General features: G+C 36.3%; 1 protein-coding gene across 18 annotated transcripts in view; it reads right to left on the bottom strand.

The window, feature by feature from the left end:
* EVI5 (ecotropic viral integration site 5) overlaps nucleotides 1-20,011 on the bottom strand; it is a 234,351-nt gene that overhangs the window by 95,265 nt on the left and 119,075 nt on the right. The window lies entirely within an intron of this gene.

The following is a 20,011-nucleotide window of genomic DNA, read 5'->3' as shown; positions in this document are numbered from 1 at the left end:
TTAGCAATAAAATTTACAAAACTTCTAATCATCCTCTGTTGTTCAAGGGATTCTTTCTACAGTGTACATGTTATTTCTCTTCTCTCCAGCTGTTCCTCAATCCACTACAAACTAATTTTAGCCTTCATCCTTTGATGAAACTACTCTAATCACTAACAGTATTAATATCCAATAACAATATAAAAACTCAATGAAAAGCCCTTTTGTTCAGCTCTTAGTTTCACCAGATAGTCTATGGACTTTAAAACAACTGACCACTCATTAAAAATTTCTCCTCCCCCAGATTCCGAGGTGTTACTCTTTCATGGTTTTACCTCATATCTTCTCTGTCTGCTCTGTCAGTTCTACTACTTCATTATAGATATGTCTATGTGTTTATGTGTATATATATGTGTGTATCAATCAGTAGGCCTCAGGGTTTCTATATTCTGTGTTTTCTCTCAATCTGTTAATTTTTTTATTTTGTAGATTCCTCCTATGTGATTTCATCCATTGTCTAATACAGTCCATACAAAGACAGTATCAGATACAATGTATATCAGATTTTTACTCTATTTAATTCTATATAGACAATGGATGAGATCACCAAGGAAGGACCTGCAAAATAGTTTAAAAAAAAAAAAAAAAGGTGGTGGCTGGGGTGGAGAGGGAGAGGAACATACAATAATGGAACTCCAGTGGTCATATATGGATGTGAGAGTTGGACTGTGAAGAAAGCTGAGCGCCAAAGAATTGATGCTTTTGAACTGTGGGGTTGGAGAAGACTCTTGAGAGTCCCCTGGACTACAAGGAGATCCAACCAGTCCATTCTGAAGGAGATCAGCCCTGGGATTTCTTTGGAAGGAATGATGCTAAAGCTGAAACTCCAGTACTTTGGCCACCTCATGCGAAGAGTTGACTCATTGGAAAAGACTCTGATGCTGGGAGGGATTGGGGGCAGGAGGAGAAGGGGATGACAGAGGATGAGATGGCTGGATGGCATCACCGACTCGATGGACATGAGTCTGAGTGAACTCCGGGAGTTGGTGATGGACAGGGAGGCCTGGCGTGCTGCGATTCATGGGGTCGCAAAGAGTCGGACACGACTGAGTGAATGACCAGAATTGAAGGACAATAAATATAGACAGAAATCGACAGATATACAGATATATAAAGAGTGATGACTCTCAAGTCCGTATTCTCACCCTGATCTTTCTAATAAACTAAAGATTCATATTAACAACTTCCTACTGGTTTTCTTCGTCTGTTTAGCCTCACACTCACCTCACATTCAACCTTTCAAAACTGGACTCCTTATCTTTTCCTCCTTATATGCTAAGGATCCCATCATCTAACAACCATCCAAGTAAAAACTTCCACTATGATTAAACTCAACCCATACCAAATCAATCACCACATCTTAGTTTTTCTTCCAGTTACCTCTTGAATTTGTCTGCTCCTTTCCACCTTCACAGTCATTGTTTTTATTTATGCTCTCACCTTTCTTTGAACTACTGCAATAGTCTTACATATATGACCATCTAACTATTAATTACAGTGTGTAGTGGGTATTATTTAATATAGGCATACCTTATTTTATTGCTCCTCACTTTATTGCACTTTGAAGATCGTTTTTTTTTTAAACAAATTGAAGGTCTATGGCAACCCTACTTCAAACCAAGTTTATTGGTGCTGTTTTTTACAACAACAATTGCTCACTTCAAGTCACTGTGTTATATTTTGGTAGTTCTCACAATATTTCAAACTTTTTCATTATTATTATTTTTGGCTTGTGATCAGTGAGCTCTGCTGTTTCTATCACAGTTGTTTTCAGGTGCCATGAACCACACACCCATTTAAGATGGTGAACTTAACTGATAAATGTTGTGTGTATTCTGACAGCTCCACTGACCAGCCAGCCATTCCCCGCATTTCTCCCCTTTTCCTTGTGCCTCCTTATTCCCTGAGATACAATACTGTTGAAATCAGGCCATATGATAACCCACAATGGCCTCTAAGTGTTCAAGAGAAAGGAAGTACTGCATATCTCTCATTCTAAACTGAAAGCTAGGAATGATCAAGCTTAGTGAAGAAGGCCTGTCGCAAGCCAAGATAAGCCAAAAACTAGGGGTCTTGTCCCAAACAGCCAAGTTGGGACAAAGAAAAAGTTCTTGAAGGAAATTAAAAGTGCTACTCCACTGAACACGTAAGTGGTAAAAATGTGCAAAAGCCTTACTGCTGATAATGGAAATAGTTTTAGTGGCCTGGATAGAAGATCAAACCAGCCACAACACTCCTTGAAGCCCAAGTCTTATCCAGAACAAGGACCTAACTTTCTTCAATTCTATGAAGGCAGAAAGAGGTGAAGAAGCTGCAGAAGAAAAGTTTGAAGTTAAAAAGAGATTGATTTATGATATTTAAAGAAAAAAGCCATCTCCATAAAATAAATGTGCAACTTGAAGCAGCAAGTTCTAATGTAGAAACTGTAGCAACTTATCCAGAAGATTTTGGTAAGATCATTAATGAAGGTGACAACATTAAACAATAGATTTTTTATGTAGATGAAACAGCCTCCTATCGGAAGAAGGTACCACCTAAAGCTTTCATAGCTAGAAGAGAAGTCAATGCTTGGCTTCAAAGTTTCAAAGAACAGGCTGATTTTCTTGTTAGGGGCTAATGAAGCTAGAGGCTTGAAGTCAAAGCCAGTGCTCATTTACCATTCTGAAAATCTTAGGACCCTTCAGAATTAAGCTAAATCTGTCTATGCTCTCTAAAAATCAATGACATAGCCTTGATGATAGCACATTTGTTTATGACATGGCTTACCACTGTAAGCCCCACTGTTGAAACCTAATGCTCAGAAAGATTCCTTTCAAAATATTACTGTTCACTGACAGTGCACCTGGTCACCCAAAAACTCTGTTGGAAATGTAAAATGAGATTAATGTTGTTTTCATGCCTCCTAACACAATATCCATTCTGCAGCCCAAGGATCAAGGAATAATCCTGACTTTCAAGTCTTATTATTTAAGAAATACATTTTGTAAGGCTATAGCTGTCAAAAAAGAGCCATTCCTCAGATGGATCTGTGAAAAGTAAACTGAAAACCTTGTGGAAAAGATTAACCATTCTAGGTGATATTAAGAAAATTCATGATTCATGGGGAAAAGTCAAAATATCAACATTAACTGAAGAAGCTGATTCTAACCTTCATGGATGACTTGGAGGTGTTCAAGACCAGTGGAAGAAGTAAGCACAGATGTAACAAAAAGAGCAAGAGAACTAGAGTTAGAAGTGGAGCCTAAAGATGTGACTGACTTGCTGCAAACTCATGGTAAAAGTTGCACAAGGAGTTCCTTTTCATGGATAAGCAAAGAAAATGCTTTCTTGAGATGGAATCTACTTCTGGTGACAATGCATGTGGATTACTGAAATGACAACAAAGGACTGAGAATATTACACATGCTCACTTAATAAAGCACTGGCAGGGTTGGAGAGTATTGACCCCAACTGTGAAAGAAGTTCTACTGTGGGCAAAATGTTATCAAACAGCACTGCATGATACAGAGTAATTTTTCATGAAAGGAATCAAAATCGCTGTAACAAACTTCACTTTGCCTTTTTAAAAATATAAATTGTCAATCTTCAGTAACCACCACCCTGATAAGTCAGTAGCCATCAACATCAAGGCAAGACCTTTCACCAACAAAAAGCTTACTCACTGAAGGCTTAGATGATGGTTAGCATTTTTGGCAATAAATATCTTTTAATTAATGTGTGTACATTGTTTTTCTTAGACATAGTGCTACTGCATACTTCATAGGCTACAATACAGTATAAACCTAACTTTTATATGCACTGGAAAACCAAATAATTTGTGTGACTCACTTTTTGTGATATTTGCTTTATTGCAGTGGCCTGGAATTGCACCCACAATCTGAGGTATACCTGTATTTTACGTTACAGCTTATACTAAATTGTAGTAGAAGCATTTTTACGATTTTGCCACCTGGCCCAGGCAGGTGTTTTCTTTTCCTTTTGTACTGAGATTAAAGAAGTTTTAATTCCATGTTTATTAGAACAAACATGTTAATGAAAATTATATAAGCAGTGATACACTTTAAGAGAGTATTCAAAATAAACCTAACTTCACTAAGCCAATTTCATCTCATTATCAATTTTTGTATATAGCAACTAGAACTATTCAATTACATGCATATGCATTATTGAGCAAAAAGCTTTTACTGGGATCAGTTCTTAGTACTGATATGGACTCACTGGAGATTCTGCATTTAGTGCTATGAGTTGGTGGTTTAGCATTTATTTGGTTGGAATATGGACCAAAGGGTGGCCCATGGTGAATGAACTGGAAATGCTGGAAATGCCTTGGTTCAATGTAAAGAAAGGGAAAACTGGTGACAAAGAAATTGGGGAAGATGTATGGAGACATATCTTTCTGAATATGCTAAAACTGTGAAGATGCTGCTTCCCACGTGAATGCTTGCCAAAGGGTGACCTCAGCAGAGGATTTTTAAAAATCAGTTGAAAGATTCTGATTTAGGCTGTAAGGAAAGTGTGGTCCAAAATTTCTTGTGGCAAGAGCATTCTCATTCTTCCCTTCTGGGCTGGACAAATCACAAAAGCTGCAGTGTTGCCCTACTTAGATGAAAGGAATATAATAATATCTGCTTCTTCCACTATGCTCTCTGCTCTACGAGGTCAATTTCAGCTCATCTCTGAAAACTGTAATACTATTTGCTATTAAGCACTAAAAAGTTCTGTTTTATTTTTTGTTTCTTGCTTTTTATTTTTGGAGTCAAATATTTTTCATTGCTTGATAGAGAAAGGGGAAAATGGTGCTCTCAAGTTAGAGAAATAAAAGATTTTAAGTCATTAAAAAAAAAAACAAACTCAATTGAATGGGATAACCCATTCCGTGGATACCAGTCAGCCTCTATCCTCAGAAAGCCCAATAAGCTTATGAACAAAGTAGCTACAGTAGCTGGAAATGAGGTTATACATGGGCTCAGCAACACGGATTTCTACTCGCCAAGGTGATCTGGCTACTGCCACTGCTAAGTGTCCAATCTGCCAGCAACAGAGATCAACACTACACCCCTGATATGACACCTTCCCGGGGGTAATCAACCTACTACCTGGTAGCAGGTTAATCATACTGGACCAGTTCCAAAATGGAAGGGACGTTTTGCTCTTACTGGAATACACACTTACTCTGGATATGGACTTGCTTTCCCAGCATGCAATGCTTCTGTCAAAACTATCATCCGTGGAATTACAGAATGCCTCTCCACTGTGATGGTATTCTACACAGCGCTGCTTCTGATCAAGGAGTGCACATCATAGCAAAATAAGAACAGCAATGGGCCCATGCTCGTGGAACTCATCAGTCTTATCAAATTCCCTAATATCAAGCAGCTGGACTGACAGAAGGGTGGAATGACCATTTGAAAACTCATTTCCAGTGCCAGCTAGGTGGCAATACCTTACAAGACTGGGACAAGGTTCTCCAGAAGAATGAATACGCTGTGAGTCACTGTGCAATATACAGTGTCATTTTCCCCCATAATTCACAGATATAGGAATCAAGGGGTGTAAATAGGAGTGACACTATTACTGCTACAGACTCACCAACAAATGTTTGCTTTGCAACATTATGTTCTGCTGGTCTAGATTTCTTAGTTCCTGAGGGAGGAATGGTTCCATGAAGAGACAGTAAACTGGAAGTTAAGGCAAACCACTTTGAGTCCTCACACATCTGAATCATTGAGTAAAAAAAGAGAATTATGGTGTTGGTTTGGCTGACTGATCACTACCGAGTAGTCCACTACACTACAGTGAAGATTTGGAAGAATATATGTGAAACATAGGAGATCCTTTCAAGTGTCTCTAATATTTTCATGCCTTGCAATTAAGGTAAAAAAAATTACAATAATTCAATACAGGAAGGATTGCTTATGGCCCAGATCCTTCAGGATTCAAGGTTTGGGTCATCCCACCAAGCAAAGAACCATGACCAGCTGAAGTGCTTGTTGAAGGTAAAGGAATACAGAGTGGGTAGTGGAAGAAGGTAGTTACAAATACTACCACATGATGACTTACATATATAAGGACTGCAACTGCCATGAGTAATTCCTCCCAATTTTGCTATGAATGTTTTCTGTTTTCTTTGAATATGTGTGTTTTCTTTCCTCTCTTGTTCTCTTATCATGCAATATAAGATGCACTGACTTTATATTATAGCATTTAAGTATTGTTAATTTTACAGTATATCCTGTAATTAAATTACAAGATATCAAGAAGGGAAAACATTACTCAAGAATTTCACCACCTCTTCTGGGGAAGGCATTAGTACATATTTGGTTATGCTCAGGACATAACTGTACGAAGTTATGCAGAATTATGACCTTATTGTTTTCTTTACCTGGAGATTAAGTATAGATTAACAAGATGCACATGGGTGCCAAGTTGACAAAGGCTGGACTTGTGATGGTCAATTCTCATCAACTTGACTAGCACATGGGATGCCCAGATTAGACATTATTTCTGGGTGTTTCTATGAAGGTGTTTTCAGATGACTTAGTAGACTGCCCTCCCAACGTAAGTGGGGACCAGCCAATCTGTTCAGGGCCTTAATAGAACATGTAGCAGAAAAAGGGAGGATTCATTCTGTTCCTGCCTGCTGCTTGAGCTAGGACATTAGTCTTCTCCTACCCTTGGACTGGAATTACTTTCATTACTCTGCAGAACTCTAATACAGGGTAAATTTTATAAGATAACATTTATTGATTATAGAGGTTTTATTATTCTTGCTTGGTTTTGGTCCCTTTCAATTGGCTCAGAGCTTCTGCAATTGAATTCTCTTATTTGGTATTTATTTCTACATTTCCAATTTTGCTGTTCAAAATTTTGCAGATCTAAATTTGATCAGGAAAATGATATACTTCTGATATTAAAACTTCACCTGTCAGTTTTAGTCTTTTAAGTTTTGGTTATTAGCCATTTATGCCACTGACCAAACAAGCTGATAGAATAATGAAATAATGTTAATATTAATCTTAATAATAACTACCACTTATTGAGTACTCATTCTATGCTAAGCATTTTTCCAGAGGACCAACTCACTTAAATTTCAATAATCCTTTATTATATACAGGATAAAAAAATTTGTATTATATACAGAAGTAATTTGTAAAAGGACAAATATTGAGTGGCAGAATTGGGATAAAAATGCCACTGTTAAAAGACATTACTGTGCACTGTAAAATACCTGTTTCAATTTTTAAAATTTTTCCATGGGGTGGGGGTGGGGGAGTGTCATTTATAAAACAAGGAGTTTTGTTTCTCTTGTTTTTATGAAGCCTTTTAACTTAACTACCTCCAGCGGAATAAGAGATATCAAGAAAGGCTATGGGTGCCATACAGTCTGAAAAAAAACTGTAGCACATGTGGGCATTTCCAGCCGCTTATCAGGAGGATGTGCCATGACGACAGTGCTATGAAACAAGTGAACACTGGGGAACAAAAATTCCGAGTACCATGTCTACTTAGAAAACTTTTTAGCATGGATAGTCCACCTCACTTTATAGTTTTCCCAAACCAAATAGAAAAAAATAATTAAAAAACAATAAAAATTTAGAAACCAACAACACTGCATTGAAAGTTTTAAAACAAATCAACAAAAACTGGGCTTTTATATATGAGGTTGACTTGAGGTCAGGAAAAGAATGATAAACTTTTAAGTTTAATTAGGTCCCATTTGTTTATTTTTGCTTTTATTTCCAATATTCTGGGAGGTGGGTCATAGAGGATCCTGCTGTGATGTATGTTGGAGAGTGTTTTGCCTATGTTCTCCTCTAGGAGTTTTATAGTTTCTGGTCTTACATTTAGATCTTTAATCCATTTTGAGTTTATTTTTGTGTATGGTGTTAGAAAGTGTTCTAGTTTCATTCTTTTACAAGTGGTTGACCAGTTTTCCCAGCACCACTTGTTAAAGAGATTGTCTTTAATCCATTGTATATTCTTGCCTCCTTTGTCAAAGATAAGGTGTCATGGGGAGGGAGGATGGAGGAGGGTTCAGGATGGGGAACACATGTATACCTGTGGCGGATTCATTTTGATATATGGCAAAACCAATACAATATTGTAAAGTTAAAAAATAAAATTAAATTTAAAAAAAATAAAGAATGATAAACTTTTGAGAGAAGAAAGAAATCATCAAGGGGCTTCCCTGTTGGCTCACTGGCAAAGAATCTGCCTGCCAACGCAGGAGACATAGGTTCTACCCCTGATCCAGGAAGATCTCACATGCCACAGAGCAACTAAGCCCCTCCGCAACAAGAGAAGTTGCTGCAATGAGAAGCCCACACACTGCAACTAGAGAGTAGCCCCTACTCACCTCAACTAGAGAAAACACCATAAAGCAACGAAGACCCAGAACAGCCAAAATAAATAAATAAAATTACTTTAAAAAATCATCAAAGCCAAGAGAAGCTCAAAGTGAAGTTTAATAACAACTATCACATTGAGCCCAAGCCCTGATCATTTCCCATGCAGCTGTTTCATTTTAATATGTTCCTGTAACACTCACTACAAAACAGATTTTTAAAGTTTATGATGATAACAACAATGATGATAGCAGCTAACATCTACTGAGTGCTCATTATATGTCAGGCATATGCTAAGCACTTTGTATTCTTACTTAACCTAAGTAACCTAAAAAGACCCAGCAAGGTAAAAAGAAATTGGCAATTCTGTCACTTGGGAATATGGATTACAGAGCCCATATTCATAACTTGCAAGCCATATAAAGGATGAAATAATACTTTTTAGAGCTTAATATATTGTTTTAATATGTGAAAGTATTAGTCCCTCAGTAATGTCTGACTCTTTGCAACCCCATGGATTGTAGGCTGCGAGGCTCCTCTGTCCATGGAATTTTCCAGGCAAGAATACTGGAGTGAGTAGCCATGTCCTTCTCCAGCATATCTTCCCGATCCAAGGATTGAACACTGGTCTCCTGTATTGCAGTGAGATTCTTTACTGTCTGAGCCACCAGGGAAGAATTTTAATATGTACTATATTAAGAATTAGAGCTTCCCAGGTGACTCAGTGGTAAAGAATCTGCCTGCCAATGCAGGAGATGCCAGAGAGTCAGGTTCAATTCCTGAGTAAAGAAGATCCCCAGGGGAAGGGCATGTCAATCCACTGGAGTATTCTTATCTGGAGAATACCCACAGACAGAGGTGCCTGGCGGGTTACAGTCCATGGGGTTGCAAAGAGTTGGACACTGGGTGACTAAGCACAACACAGCACATGGTACATTCTACTGTTACGGCTAAAGCATCTGAGAAAACTATTATTACATAGGCAAATGGTCAAGAATATGATTCCATGCAAAGAAATATCAGAAGATAAAAAAAATTTAAATAAAAAGTTGTTTCTTGCTCTCCCACCCAGCATACGATCCCAAAAGATGTTTGTAATCCTCCCTACATGCTCCATGTAGTCTTTGTTTAAAAGAAATCCAAACAATATGGATGCCCTATTTAAGATTTGCCACACTAAACTTTTTTGAAAAAATGGTATATCATTTTTTAAATGATTTCCAACATCTGAAAACTTACATACATCCTTTAAGGTGGAAGATCATCTCTGATTATTTTTATACTCAACTGCAAGATACTCTGATGAAAAAAAATGCTAAGAAAACAATTATTTCCATTAAAGTGAGCATTCATTTATTATTTAGGCTGAAAAGAAATGATTACATATGAATATAAAACGTTTAATCTTAGACTAAGGCCAAAATTATTTTGGAAGAAAACTTCTGTTCAGATTTCTAGGCATACTGACCAACAGTGTAAGAATTTACCAAGCTTAAAAAGTTAGCTTAAAGCTCAACATTCAGAAAACTAAGATCATGGCATCCAGTCCCATCACTTTATGGCAAATAGATGGAGAAACAGTGGAAACAGTGGCTGACTTTATTTTTCTGGGCTCGAAAATCACTGCAGATGGTGACTGCAGCCATGAAATTAAAAGATGCTTACTCCTTGGAAGGAAAGTTATGACCAACCTAGATAGCATATTAAAAAGCAGAGATGTTACTTTGTTAACAAAGGTCTGTCTAGTCAAGGCTATGGTTTTTCCAGTGGTCATGTATGGATGTGAGTGTTGGACTATAAAGAAAGCTGAGCACCGAAGAATCGATGCTTTTGAACTGTGTTGGAGAAGACTTGGAGATCCAAGCAGGCAATCCTGAGGGAGATCAGTCCTGGGTGTTCACTGGAAGGACTGATTTTAAAGCTGAAACTCCAATACTTTGGCCACCTGATGTGAAGATCTGACTCATTTGAAAAGACCCTGATGCTGGGAAAGATTGAGGGCAGGAGGAGAAGGGGACAACAGAGGATAAGATGGCTGGATGGCATCACCAACTCGATGGACATGGGTTTGGGTGGACTCCAGGAGTTGGTGATGGACAGGGAGGCCTGGCGTGCTGCAGTTCATGGGGTTGCAAAGAGTCGGACATGACTGAGCAACTGAACTGAACTGAATATACTCTATTTTGGATTTCTAGGAAATTTAAATAAACTTACCAATAATTACATGGCTTTTAAAAATTAAATGGCTTTTTCTTGAAATGTCACCGAAGTACAGTTTAAAAGTGTTTATTGTGCAGGAAGAGATGTTAGATATTAACTTCCATATTCATAAAGAAAAACAAACCCACTAGGTAAAATCAGGTTTTGGGCAATTCTAAATGCTGCTCAACAAACATATTTTCTAAAATGAATTATCTAAAAGACTTCACAAGTACACTAACAGTTTTTAATTTATTAATGTATATTCATATGTTTACTCTAAGTACAATTAGTTTTTATTCCTCACACCAAATCCTTGGTTCTTAAAATTATCACATAATTATTTCATATTTTCTTCTAGAATTATAGGAAGAGGAAGGAAGATCAAAAGAAATCTTGCCTAGCCTCCTGTTTAGTACCTCTTGGTACAAAGGTCCCAATCATCTGAAAGGCAGTCACTTCAGCAGTCAACAACGTTAACTATTACAATCCTTCTTGTATACGCTGATCCTAGCCAATAAACTGATGGACAAAGATTACTTATTCAGGACACCTGAATGATAGGCAGTCATGTGTAGGATAAAAAGTTTTTAAATATTAATAGACCAAGCAAGACTCAGTAGATCTCCTCAGGAAAAACCATCCAACATAAACACATCTGTGCCTCAACACACTCAAAAGGGACAGTCAGACATGCGACTGTATGAAATGTTACTGGACATTTCTACCTCTATGGGCTTCCTAGGAAAACTGATGCGTAACATTGTATAGCAAACACTTCAAGGGATCAGTTCAGTTCAGTCGCTCAGTCGTGTCCGACTCTGCGACCCCATGAACAGAAGCACGCCAGGCCTCCCTGTCCATCACCAACTCCCAGAGTCCACCCAAACCCATGTCCATTGAGTTGGTGATGCCATCCAACCATCTCATGCTCTGCCGTCCCCTTCTCCTCCTGCCCTCAATCTTCCCCAGCATCAGGGTCTTTTCAAATGAGTCTAGCTCTCCGTATCAGGTGGCCAAAGTACTGGAGTTTCAGCTTCAACATCAGTCCCTCCAATGAACACCCAGGACTGATCTCCTTTAGAATGGACTGGCTGGATCTCCTTGCAGTCTAAAGGACTCTCAAGAGTCTTCCCCAACACCATAGTTCAAAAGCATCAGTTCTTCTGTGCTCAGCTTTGTTTATAATGCAACTCTCACATCCATACATGACTACTGGAAAAACCATAGCCTTGACCAGGATAGTTTAATCTAAATGCTTGGATTTATCTTATGCTTAGTTTAATGTTTATCATTTAAAATTACTAAATGGAAGTAAATTTTATTTAGTACAGTAAATACTAATAAATTAACACAGATCATTGTACAGCACAAGAAAATATAGCCATTACTTTGTGATAACTTTAAATGGAGTAAATATGTTGCATACCTGAAACTAGTATTATAAACCAACTACATATTTCAATTAAAAAATTATAATAAAATAACATCATTTTTGAAAACCAGCAATATCAAGTTCATTGGAACCAGTGACCTGTTAAAGACAATCATTCAATAATTGTGTACTGCACAAATGCTTTTTAAGGAATATCAATACTCAAAATCTATTAAAATTATACTAAAAACTGCCATTCAAAAGTTTAATATATATCATCGTACCAACTGCATTAAAAATGATATGAAACACCAAAACAAATAAAAGCACATGAGTCTGGAATGATACAAAAGTATTCAAAGTACATGCGAGAGAGAGATTGAAGGGGAAAAAAAGAAAAAATTCTCTTTTACAGAGAAACATTAGCTAACAGAGTAGGAAAAAATGAGAAAATATGGAAATCACCATCTTGAAAACCCAATCAGAGGATGCTAAAACCATTAGGTAATAGATGAATAGAGGACAAGATATTTATTTGGTACAAAAGTATTTCCCAATATATTAATTATTGCAAAGAAGAAACCATACCTTTACAAGGGAGAGGGTGTATGGTAACCAAACTCGGCATGACAAACTAACTCAGCATCACTAAATAGTGGGAACTTACATTATGGGATTCCTGATTTAAAGCAAAGTTCACAACATCATCTATAATCTAAATGTTAAAAATATTTACTGAATCTAGTTTACAGAAGATATGACACCATGAAGAAGGAATCAGACAAATCCAGGGTATAAGACAAGACAAATTAGTTACATATGTAAAAAGCCAATGTTATCCCTAAATGGGCTATTATTTTTCTCTGTCTTTAGTCAGTCTAGACAGTTTTATCAACTTCATTGATGCTTTAAAAGAACCAGCATTTGGTTTCACAGATTTTCTCTATTTTTGTTTTATACTGTTTTCAATTTCATTAATTTTTACTCTCTTTATACTTGTTCCTTCTACTTGCTTTAGGTTTAATTTTCTTGGACAAATCTAGTTTCTTAAGGTAGAAGAATAGATTGTTGGTTTGAGACTTATTTCCTTTCCTAATATAAGCATTCGATGCTATAAATTTTTCACTAGCCAATGCTTTAAGTAGTCATTTTTAAGTAATTGAGAGGTGATTTTAAAGCTTAATGATGTTGAGGATCTTTTCAAATGTTTGTTGCCTTTTGTATATTTCTTTGGAAAAAGGTCTATTTAAGTCTTCTGCCTACTTAAAAAAATGTCTTACTGAAATACAATTGACGTATAACATTATATTAACTATAGCTGTACAAAATCATGGTTTGGTATTCGTATAAATTGCGAAAGGATCACCACAATGTCTAACATTCATCACCATACGCACTTACAATTTTGCACTTTCAAAACCTATTCTCAGCAACTTTCAAATGTGCAATATAGTATTGTCAACTATAATCACCATGTTATGTATTACATTCCCATGACTTATTTATAACTGGAAATCTCTACCTTTTGATTCCCTTAACTACATTTCACTCATCCTCCCATCTCTTGAAACCACCAATCTATTGTCTCTATCTATGAGCTTGGACTTTTTGTTTTTGGGTTCACATATAAGTGAGTCATGTGATATGTGCCTACACTATCTGACATTTCTCTTAGCATAATGCCTTCAATGTCCATCTGTGTTGTTGCAAATAGCAAGATTTCATTGTTTTCATGGCTGAATAATATTCTAGCATGCAAGGGTGTATTGTGTGTGTTTATGTGTATCATTTTCTTTATCCATTCATCCATTGGTGGACACGTAGGTTGTTTCCATGTCTTGGTTGATGCTGTATAATTCTCTGTTCATTTTAAAACTGAGTAGTCTTTTTGTTCTGGAGAAGGCAATGGCAAGCCACTCCAGTACTCTTGCCTAGAAAATCCCATGGATGGAGGAGCCTGGTAGGCTGCAGTCCATGGGGTCGCTACAAGTTGGATGCGACTGAGCGACTTCACTTTCACTTTTCACTTTCACACAATGGAGAAGGCAATGGCAACCCACTCCAGTGTTTTTGCCTGGAGAATCCCAGGGACGGCAGAGCCTGGTGGGCTGCCGTCTACAGGGTCACACAGAGTTGGACACGACTGAAGCGACTTAGCAGCAGCAGCAGTCTTTTTGTTCAGAGTCCTCTATACATTCTAGATGCTAAACAATTAAATATGTGATTTGCAAATATTCTCTACCATTTTGTTGGCTGTCTCTTCATTTTCTGGATAATGTTCTTTGATGCTCAAAGGGTTTACTTTTGAAGTTCAGTTTACCTGTTTTTTGGTGGTGGTTGTTGCTCATCCTTTTGGTGCCAAAGAATTCATATCTAAGAATCCACTGCCATATCTGAGCTCATGAAGGTTTATCTTTATGTGTTTTAAAAGCACAAAGATGGCTGATATTCATTTTGAGTAATTTTTTAATGTGGTGTATGATAAGAGTCTAAGTTTATTTTTTTGCATGGGGATATCCTGTTTTCCAAGAACCATTTGTTAAAGAACCTATTCTTCCTTACCAATTGGTCTTGGTAACCTTTTTTGAAAATCAATTGGCCATAGATGTATTGGCTTATTTCCGAACTCTCAATTTCTACTTCAGTGATCTATATTTCTATCTTCTTGCCACATTGTTTTGATTATTCTAGCTCTGTAGTAAGTTCTCAAATTGGGAAATGTGAGTCTGCCAACTCCATTCTTTTTCAAGATTGTTTCCCCTATTTAGAGCTCTTTGCAATTCCATGTGAACTTCAGGATAAGTTTTCTCATTTCTGTAAAAGACTGATAGGGTTGACAGAATTAAATCTATACATCATATTAGGTAGCACTGACATCTTAATAATATGAATCTTCCAATATATGAACATGGGGTCTTTCCATTTATTTATGCCTTAATTTCTTTCATCAACAGATGAATGGATAAACAATGATTCATAGTCTTCAGTGCACAGTCTTTCATCTTCCTAGTTAAATTTACTCCTATGTACCATAATGAATTATCACTTAACATCTACCATGAGGATGGCTATTTTTTCTTTAAATAAAAAACAGTAAAGAAAAAAAGCAAAGCAAAGAACAAGAGTTGTTGAGGATGTAGAGAAATTAATTGGAACCCTTGTACATTGCTGGTGGGAATGTGAAATGATGCAGTAGCTGTGGAAAATAGTCTGCTGATTCTACAAAAAGTTAAACATGGAATTACCATTTGATGCAGCAACTCTGCTTCTAGGTATATAGTCAAAAGAATTAAAAGCAGGGACACAAACAGATATTTGTGTGTTAATGATCAATGATCACAGCAGTATTATTCATGACAGCCAAAAAGTAGAAACAACCAAAATGACCATAAACGGATGAGTGGGTAAACAAAATATATACACATACAATGGAATATTATGCAGCCACAGTAAAAACTAAGGAAATTCTGATATTAATGCAATGCTACAACAAGGATGAGCCTTGAAAGCATTATGTTAAATGAAATAAGCCAGATACAAAAGGATGAATATTATATGACTCTACTTATATGATACAATGGAGGTTACCAAGGGTGAAGAGGTGGAGGTGCAAAGGACAGTTATTTTTTAATGGGTACAAAGTTTCTGTCTGAAATGATGACAAAGCTCTAGAAATACAGTAGTTATTGTCATACAACAGTAAAAGTATATTTAGTGCCACTGACCTGAGCACTTAAATGGTACATCTTATGTTGTGTCTATTTTACCACAATGAAGAAAAAAATTTTCAAGAAGAAAAAAAGTGGGTGAATATGTTAAGTGAAAGAAGCCAGACACAGAAGCCTCATACCTTACAATTCCATTTATATGAAATTCTAAAAAAGGCAAAACTACAGTGACAGAAAGCAGAAAGGCTGCTGGGAGTGAAAAGGTGAAATGCAAAGGGACATGAAGGAAATTGTGGGGGTGATGGAAATGCTCTGTATTTTGACTGTGAAGGTTATACGACTAATGTCCAAAACACATCAAACCATATATTTTAATTTGATGAATTTGATTGCATGTAACTTATACCTCAACAAAGTTCATTTAAAAAATTAAAGAGAAAGACTTGACATGGTTTAGCCTTATACAATCATTTTGGAAAAGAAAAGAAACCCAATCCTGAGTATCCAAAGTCACAAAGCTAGCAAAACAGGATTAGAATTCAGTTCCCTATATGAAATCCAAAGCTATGTATATCATATAAAATGACACTACTGGCAGTAGAGGGTGGTGATGGTGGTTGATTATATTGGTAATTCAATATCTCCTGCTGGAATAAACTTGAAAACCTTAGAGAATTTTGAAGACTTCATGATGTTATATTGGAAGGCTGTAATCAAGACATTTAGCAATGTCAGTTGGTCAGTTTCAAGAAGTGGTATTCTCAGTACCTTGCAAAGAAATTATTCCATTTGTCAAAATTCCAATAAGATTTTGTATCTTTGGATCTTAAACACATTCTGCCTCTGAAGCAATATCAAAAGAGACTAACTACTTTTCCATAAACTCACCTCTCCAATACTTAAAAATAACTACCTATGATGATCTTTAAAACCTTCTTTAGTGGAATCTAAAAATATCCAGGGATTCCACATCTTCCTAAACTTGCCATAATACAGTCTGTAAACATTTCATATGAGTTTTGGTATTCAAACTAGATACAACACCACCAAGTTTCTACAAGCTACTTATAGAACACTATACTTGGGATTTGGGGAGTATCATATTATTACTGGTAATTCCTGATTCTCAATTTCAAGGTTTTGTTACATAAAGCATCACTAAGATATATCTTTAAGATTTAAACTTCAAGACAAAACTATAGATTTATTTCTATGAGATAATCTTTTATTTAGTTTCTTATTCTGAACAGACTGTTTAAATATTTTGAAATCCTGACTCACCATTAGCATATCACCTACATTCCTAAAATATTTCATATATAAACTTTAAACATACCTTTACATGAAGATTTAAATAATATATATTTGAAGCACAGACTTAGCAGACAAAGACCTCTGATATCTCTTCAACATGAATAGCCGTTTTGACACAGTCACTTGTAAAACCACTTGTTTACTAATTCCATCTATATTTTTCTACTCTGTCAAGAATGATATCATGAGAGAGACTACCAATAACTTCTAAGAATTTCTGTTTATTACAGAAATAAAGTTAGTTTGTTATGACATACAGAGTAAATTAGCATTCAGTTAATATAAGTTATTTTTCTATTTATTCACAAATCACATGCTTCAGGAATTTTTAATGAAGCATTATCAAGGTCACCGATCTTCTTTTGAGATATCCAGCCATTATTACTTAGCTGCAGTTGCCAACCTCAAAGCCTTTAGTATCTCTTATTTTGTAAGATCCTTTTAAAAAAGTAATATTCCTGTGATCATCCTGATAACTGATTACCCAGAGATACACACTTTACTTTGAAGTTGAAATTTTAACCAAGGCTCTGATATTTTCACCTATTTTTGTGCATTGCTGTTTTATACATCTGCTTTACAGTTTATTTCAGTTTAAGAGAATGCTTGCTTAGACGGTAACAAAATTGAAGTAGAGATTTGCTTTCTACTTGCTGTATCATAGGCCCTCAGTATGGGTCTGTGTTGGAGAAGTCTCTTGAGAGTCCCTTGGACTGCAAGGAGATCCAACCAGTACATCCTAAAGGAGATCAGTCCTGGGTGTTCATTAGAAGGACTGATGTTGAAGCTGAAACTCCAAATACTTTGGCCACCTGATGCGAAGAGCTGGACTCATTTGAAAAGACCCTGATGCTGGGAAAGATTGAGGGCAGGAGGAGAAGGGGATGACAGAGGATGAGATGGTTGGATGGCATCACCGACTCAATGGACATTGGTTTGGGTGGACTTTGGGAGTTGGTGATGGACAGGGAGGCCTGGTGTGCTGTGGTTCATGGGGTCGCAAAGAGTCGGACATGACCGAGCGACTGAACTGAACCGAACTGTCCCTGAATTAGAGTACAAATATTCTTTTTTTACACTTGACTATTTTCAAAAGCTTCAGTTCATTCTGGCTGCTTTTGTCTGCTCTCTTAGCTCTTTCATTATAAACCAGTATTTTTTTAATCTTTGATACATATCTATCCACAGGTCTTATTATTTGAAAAACTATGTAAAAAACTAACAATTCATGATTCTAATGTATTTTATTAAGACTGTAGCTTATACTAAATGTAAACATAGTATTTATCTTTCCTCATGACAAAATCATATTACACTGATAACTCAGTTTAGCTTAATTCTCAGCTGCTACTGCTGCTGCTACTAAGTCACTTCAGTCATGTCCGACTCTGTGCGACCCCACAGACGCCCACCAGGCTCCTCTGTCCATGGGATTTTCCAGGCAAGAGTACTGGAGTGGGGTGCCACTGCCTTCTCCGCATGACCTCTCAATTCTGTTTTTCCTGTTTTTATGCTTTGATATTACTGATATTTCATTCAAAGGCAAAATAAAACATCTGAGTTCCCATCTTCTTAGTACAGCTAGCCTTCCACAGCCACAGGTTCTGCACTTGCAGATTCAACCAACCATGGGTTGAAAATATTCAGGAAAAAAAATTCCAGAAAGTACCAAAAAGCAAAATTTAAATTTGTCATACAAAGGCAACTATTTACATAGCATTTATTGGGTTGGCCAAAGAGCTCGTTCAGGTTTGTAAGATGGTACAGACAAACCTGAATGAACTTTTGGCCAGCGTAATAGACTGTACTAGGTATTACTATTATAAGTAACCTAGAGATGATTTATAATAGTAATACCTAGTACAATCTATTACGTTGGCCAAAAGTTCATTCAGGTTTGTCTGTACCAAAGTATATGAGAGGATGCATGCAGATTAAATGCAAATATGATGCCTTTTACAAAAGGGACTTGAGCACACAATAATTTGGTATCCTCAAGTGTCCTGGAACCAGTCTTCCACAGATAATAAGCAGTGAATGTATTCTTTGACCACTCTTTTATTCATTTTTTGGTAACCATATTCAATCAACATAATAAGAAAAAAATCTATGTTTTTTTCAATTACCAATTTCTTCTTTTTGCTTTTAGTTTTCTGATTTTCATGCTCAGAAGAGAATACAAGATCTTAATTTTTCTGAATAAAAATAACACCCAACTTTGAAGTCATTCTTTTTGCTTTACGGACCCATATAGAATTATAAGTTTAACACTTTTTCTTCCTATTCCTGTTACAATCCAACTCTTACTTGAAAACAGAAAGCTGAAATAAGAAATAATATATTCTCAAAGATAAACAGCTGGCTTTTCAACTCTCATATAGTTGGGTTTTTTTTAACTTCCAAATTTTTGATTAAGATCACACTGGTCTGAATTTGCCAATGGAAAATAGTATCTAAGTTACAAAAGATACCTGAGGATAGTTCTATGATCAGTAGCAGTTTACTACTGTAAGTTAATGGAGAAGGAAATGGCAACCAACTCCAGTACTCATGCCTGGAAAATTCCATGGACTGAGGAGCCTGATAGGCTACAGTCCATGGGGTCGCAAAGATAGTTAACTAATATTTTTTAAATCTTTTTTTTTTTTTCATTTTGACAATTTCTCTCTTCTGGAAAAAACGTAAGCATACAACTGAACCCATAATTTAATGCCTCGATGTATGAGGACTACAGTATTTCTAAGACATAAATCACCATATTATCAAAGATCTAAATGAGGTATTTATATATTTTCTATATGTTAGGTAGTATCTTATGTACACAATTAACAAAAACTGGCAAAAGATTTACAAATTAATCTTTTAATTTGTAAAATGAAAAACTACTTTTTATGAAACAGATATCTAAAACCTAAAAAGCAGGTCTGACAAACACCACTTATTTGCTGTGACTGAAAACATAATGTAAGGAAACAAAATAATACCCATTTCTAACAAAACTGTGTAAACAGAAAAAAAAAAAAATGTTAGAACGAGGAGGCTTTAGGCCACAATAAGACCCCTAAGTATTA

Source organism: Bos indicus x Bos taurus, chromosome 3 (assembly GCF_003369695.1).
Source record: "Bos indicus x Bos taurus breed Angus x Brahman F1 hybrid chromosome 3, Bos_hybrid_MaternalHap_v2.0, whole genome shotgun sequence".
Classification (NCBI taxonomy): Eukaryota; Metazoa; Chordata; class Mammalia; order Artiodactyla; family Bovidae; genus Bos; species Bos indicus x Bos taurus.
The sequence above is the reverse complement of the archived record's forward strand: the minus strand, read 5'-3'. Positions and strand labels throughout refer to the sequence as shown.